The 5,771-nt window shown below is 47.8% G+C and overlaps 1 pseudogene; it reads right to left on the bottom strand.

The window, feature by feature from the left end:
• Window positions 1-4,476: 4,476 nt before the first annotated feature.
• Window positions 4,477-4,679, bottom strand: LOC139269903 (U2 spliceosomal RNA; annotated as a pseudogene).
• Between the last annotated feature and the right edge of the window lie 1,092 nt (window positions 4,680-5,771).

The raw sequence follows: 5,771 nt of genomic DNA, 5'->3' as shown, positions 1-5,771 counted from the left end.
ATCCAGGACCTAAAGAACAGGTGGTGGATGGAGAAAGCACAGGACATACAACAACTGGCCGACAGCCACGATATGCGAGGATTCTTCGCTGCAGTCAAGGCCACTAGGGTCCAAACTCCCAAGATCCCACCCCACTCCTGGCCAAGAATGGGGAAACACTCATCAAGGACACCGAGGCTGTCAGGACCCAATGGAAGGAGCACTTTGAAGATCTCCTCAATCGAGACTCTGCCTTTGACTCGAGTGTTCTCGACTCCATCCCTCAGCATGTGACCTGCCACCAACTCAGTGAAACTCCAATGGTGCACGAGGTAAGAAAAGCCATAAAACAGCTCAAGAATAACAAGGCTATGGGTGCGGATGGAATCCCTGCTGAGGTGCTAAAGTATGGCTGAGTGGTGCAGATTCATGACCTCATCTCTCTCATCTGGAGGGAGGAAAGCATGCCGGTAGATCTGAGAGATGTAGTGATTGTGACCATTTTTTAAAAAGGGGACAAGTCCGACTGCGGCAACTACAGGGGAATCTCCCTGCTATCATCCACTGGGAAAGTTGTCGCTCGAGTTCTCCTTAATCGTCTTCTCCCTGAGCTCCTCCCGGAATCACAATGTGGATTCCGTCCCCTACGGGGCACAACAGACATGATCTTTGCACCGCGCCAGTTGCAGAAAAAATGCAAGGAGCAGCGCCAGGCCTTATACATGGCCTTTTTCGATCTTACAAATGCCTTTGACACTGTCAATCGTGAGTGTCTATGGAGCGTCCTCCTCCGTTTCGGATGCCCCCAAAAGTTTGTCAACATCCTTTGCCTGCTTCACGATGACATGCAGACCGTAATCCTTACCAACGGATCCATTACAGACCCAATCCACGTCCAGACCGGGGACAAACAAGGCTGCGTCATCGCTCCAACCCTCTTCTCAATCTTCCTCACTGCCATGCTCCACCTCACAATCAACAAACTCCCCACTGGAGTGGAACTAAACTACAGAACCAGTGGGAAGCTGTTTAACCTACGCCGTGACCTGGCCAGGTCCAAGATCACCCTAACCTCTGTCGTTGAGCTGCAGTATGCGGACGATGCCTGCGCCTGTGCACATTCAGAGGCTGAACTCCAGGATATAGTCAATGTATTCACTGAGGCATATGAAAGCATGGGCCTTATGCTTAACATCCGTAAGACAAAGGTCCTCCACCAGCCTGTCACCGCCGCACAGCACTGCCCCCCAGTCATCAAGATCCACGGCGCGGCCCTGGACAACGTAGACCATTTCCCATATCTCGGGAGCCTCTTATCAACAAAGGCAGACATTGATGCAGAGATTCAGCATCACCTCCATTGCGCCAGTGCAGCCTTCGGCCGTCTGAGGAAAAGAGTGTTTGAAGACCAGGCCCTCAAATCTACCACCGAACTCATGGTCTACAGGGCTGTAGTAATACCAGCCCTCCTGTATGGATCTGAGGCATGGACGATGTATAGAAGACATCTCAAGTCACTGGAGATATATCACCAGCGATGTCTCCGCAAGATCCTACAAATCCCCTGGGAGGACAGGCGCACCAACATCAGTGTCCTCGACCAGGCTAACATCCCCAGTTTTGAAGCACTGACCACACTCGATCAACTTCGCTGGGCAGGCCACTTAATTTGCATGCCAGGTACGAGACTCCCTAAGCAAATGCTTTATGCGGAGCTCCTTCATGGTAAACGAGCCAAAGGAGGACAGCGGAAATGTTATAAGGACACCTTCAAAGCCTCCCTGGTAAAGTGCGACATCACCACTGACACCTGGGAGACCCTGGCCGAAGACCGCCCGAGGTGGAGAAAGTCCATCCGGGAGGGTGTTGAGCTCTTCGAGTCTCAACGCAAAGAGCATGAAGAGGCCAAGCGCAGGCAGCGGAAGGAGCATGCAGCAAACCAGTCCCACCGACCCCTTCCCTCGATGAATGTCTGTCCCACCTGTAACAGGGTCTATGGCTCTCGTATCGGACTGTTCAGCCATCAAAGGACTCACTTTGGGAGTGGAAGCAAGTCCTCCTCGATTCCGAGGGACTGCCAATGATGCTCCAAGTGTCCTTCAAATCGCAATGTCCTGCAAGGCGCCTTAGCTCGGTGACGTAGCTCGCCACATCCTGGCCTTCAGACCTCTTGTACATGTAGAACTGGTACCTCACCATCAGAACGCTTTCCTTCGGGTTTAGATGCTCTCGGACCAGTGTGCACAAATCATTGTACGACTTCTCTGTGGGTTTCGCTGGAGCAAGCAGATTTTTCATGAGGCCATACGTTGGTGCCCTGCAAACGGTGAGGAGGATTGCCCTTCGTTTGGCAGCGTTCGCTTCTCCTTCCAGCTCGTTGGCCACGAAGTATTGGTCGAGTCGCTCCACGAAGGTTTCCCAATCATCTCCCTCCGAAAATTTCTCCAAGATGCCCATGGTTCTCTGCATTGTTGCGGTGGGGTTCATTATCTGTATCTCGTCGCCAGTTGTTATGTCTCGAATAAATGATCTGACCAGATACTGTAAGCTCAAAGTAACATGTGACCATAGTCCTTTATTACAGGTCTCCAGAGTACCTCTCCAGCCTGTGAGGCTTCCTTATGTACAGGTGCTCCCAAGGGATTGTGGGATCTCTTGGGACTCCAGGGGATGAGCCCTCTGGTGGTTAAACATGGTATTTACAGGTTTTTCATATATAACAATTTCTGCTGCTTCTTCCTCTTCGCCCTCCTCTTCCTCTTCTTGGTCAGCCACTGGCTGGGCAGGCTGCATTTCTTGGGTGTGTGAAATGAGGAAGGCAAGAGGGTGGAGTTGTGGTGAGGGGAGGGCAGGAGAGCAAGAGGTGCATGCCAGAAGGAGAATAATGTGTGAGGATACCAGCACCTTGGATCCTTTCTGCATAGTTTGACTGCAGTTAGAACTGACTGATTATATCGCAGAGGTAATTTCACTTTGCGCAGAAAAAGAAAAATTCCAAAAGCTGGAAATCTGTCATCAGAACAGAAAAAGGACTTTGCCCCCATGGCAGGAATTCTGACACAGCAGGCACCCAGTGGGCAAGGCTCCCTGCCAGCAGCAAGAAATCAGAAAATTACCCCGAAAATACTGAAAGGGAAGGAAAGGTTAAAAAGAAAGATAAAGAAAGATTGTATTTCATTGGTGCCTTTCATGACCTCAGGGTGTCCCAAAGTACTTTACAGCCAATGAAGTACTTTTGATGTGTTGACACAGTTGTAATGTAGGAAATGCTACTGCCAATATGCACACTGCAAGACTTCACAAATAGTAATGCGATAATGACCAGATAATCAGTTGAGGGATAAATATTGGCCAGGACACCAGGGAGTTCTCCACTGCTCTTCTTCAAAATAATGCCGTGGGATCTTTTACATTGTGGGTTTGAGTCATCATCGAGATTGATAAAGGTTCTCACCAGAAACTTTAACTGAACTTTCTTTTTTCAGATACTGCTTAATCTGTTGTGTATCTCCTACATTTTCTGCTTTGACTGATTTGGGAAACAAAAGTGTGCATTTTAACTCACTGAAATCGGTGTTAATGGCTGGTAACAGCCTCAAAATGGTGTCTCTAGACTTACCGCCCATTAGTTCTGACACTCTGGCCTCCACCATTTTTACAGGGGCCCACCGTGGAGGTGTGGGTGGGAAAGGTGGCGGGCTTTGGTAATGGCCAAGATGTCAGGGTTCAGTCAAATCCAGAATGTTAATGCAATCATCTATGAATGGCAAGGACTTTGTTCATGCATAAACGGACATTCTAGAGGGACGGTGATTGATCCGCTGTCAGAGTCCAAGGGTGTTGGGTGGGTTGAGCAGGATAGAAAGGCAGTTGGCAAGGTTAGCCCCAGAGGGCAAGCTGGTCAGGAAGATTGACAAGAAAGGAAGATGTCTCCAATGGGTCCTCTGGAGAATGTCAAGAGAAGCACAAAGGGTCGCTGATGGATTATTCAAGGAGGATTCAAGGCAGGAGAATAGGAAGGCCGAGGGGTAGTGATGGGTTGGGGCATGTATTTGGGTGGGCCAAAGTACCCAACAGGGGAGAAATTAAAGGTGACTTGGCTGGGTGACAGGGAGGGGAGGAGACAGGAGAGAAGGGCCCAAGAGGAGCAAGAAGGAAAAAAAGGAGATCGATGTAATTGGCTCAGGTCCAGAGCAGCAGCCAAATGTGCATGCGATTAGACACATAGGGAATTTGGGTTATGTTGGCCTGGCAGAGATTGGAAAAGACATGTCCTGGTTGTAAATAGAGGACCTTTCTCCTTACTCCAGGTGCCTTGTATTGGACAGATCAAGAATTGGAACTTAGTACACTTGTACCCAAACAGTACAATAATTTTTTTTTTTTTGAAATTCGTAGCCAATCGTTCCAATTCTTTGTCAAATCACAAACGCCAGAGGTCACCTTGGGCCCATTCAAGGATCACTCTGCGCCAATGCTCTTAGCCAAAAGGCCTAGAGCCACTGCACCGTTCCTGGAAGTACTGCAATACCAGGTTCGTGCCATGGAGGTGGATGGGTCAAGCCACCCCACCCACCTCCTATTTCCAAAAAAGCAAGCATATACCTTCCTGATCCAGGGAGAACCACCTTGGGGTTATGGTGGTTACTCCCCTGTCAGGTCAATTACGCATGATCTTAGCCAAAAGGCCGAGAAGCGAACAGTACAATAAAATGTTACAAAATCTGACCAATTGTCAGCCCACAGGTGCAAAACTTCACTGGATCAATAACCTCACTAAACACTAACCCACTCCACAAAGTGAGGCCCAGAAATTCAACAGAAATTGTCCTTTTTGGTGATTCTCCCTCTGCGGGTAAAAGTGCCAATCCCTGCTCTGTCTTTTTTCCCTGATGATTTACTGTGTAAAGGCACTCATATCTGGTCTGTGCTGAATCTCCAATGGTTTAGTGACTAAACATATTAACATATCTAACCCTTTGCTGGTGCAGATTCCATTTGCTTGAAGGGAAATACATTCTTAAAAGCTGATCATTCTATGCAATAGTCAGTAACAGTGAAAATGCAAGAATCTCAAAAAGGAATAATTCCTTCAGTAGAGACAATTTTGAGAAACGGCTTTGTTAAAAGAAATAGTTGCTCCTACTAAGAACTGATATTAATATATCAATAAAGAGTGGTGGTACAATGGGCTCAATTTTCCCCAGTGATTTGAACCGTTTTTTTGGTGCGCGCTGCTTTTTTTGGTGAAAGTTTAAAAATTAAAGTTTCCCCAAGAATGTGCGCCAGCGTAATCAGATAGTTACGATTTTTATGGTTAGTTTTTTTTTGCGTCATAGGGTGAGTAACCTGATGTCTGCGGCAGTTTTTGTCAATTATGTAAGTTTGCCCCCCAAAAATTTCTCCTAGGTCGGTGTATGTGACCACTCCCGAAAAACCTTCTGGTGAGTTAAGAAAAACCAGCGTGCATTGAAAAATCAGCACAGAAAGACACCATTGTTTTTCAACAAAGTTTTGGAGGGAGTCAAGAACACTTAAATATGCACAATAAAGATTAAATGTTTTTACTTTATAAAGCAGTAAATGGAAGTTTGATGGAATTCTGTAAGTTTTCATTTTTTTTCAACTGACACGCCACCACCAGATGTCTGCAAACAGGGCTCGAGGACCGGAGCGTTGGCCGGCAAAATCGATCCTGCGCCAGGACACAGGGGCTCGGGGCTCGACTTCAAAAGAAGCCCAGTGGAGGGAGCTGTGGACCGCATACGGAAGGCATCAGAAGCCTGCACTAC

The sequence above is a fragment of the Pristiophorus japonicus genome, chromosome 8 (assembly GCF_044704955.1).
Source record: "Pristiophorus japonicus isolate sPriJap1 chromosome 8, sPriJap1.hap1, whole genome shotgun sequence".
In the NCBI taxonomy this organism is placed as follows: Eukaryota; Metazoa; Chordata; class Chondrichthyes; family Pristiophoridae; genus Pristiophorus; species Pristiophorus japonicus.
This window is presented reverse-complemented; position numbering and strand designations above follow the sequence as displayed.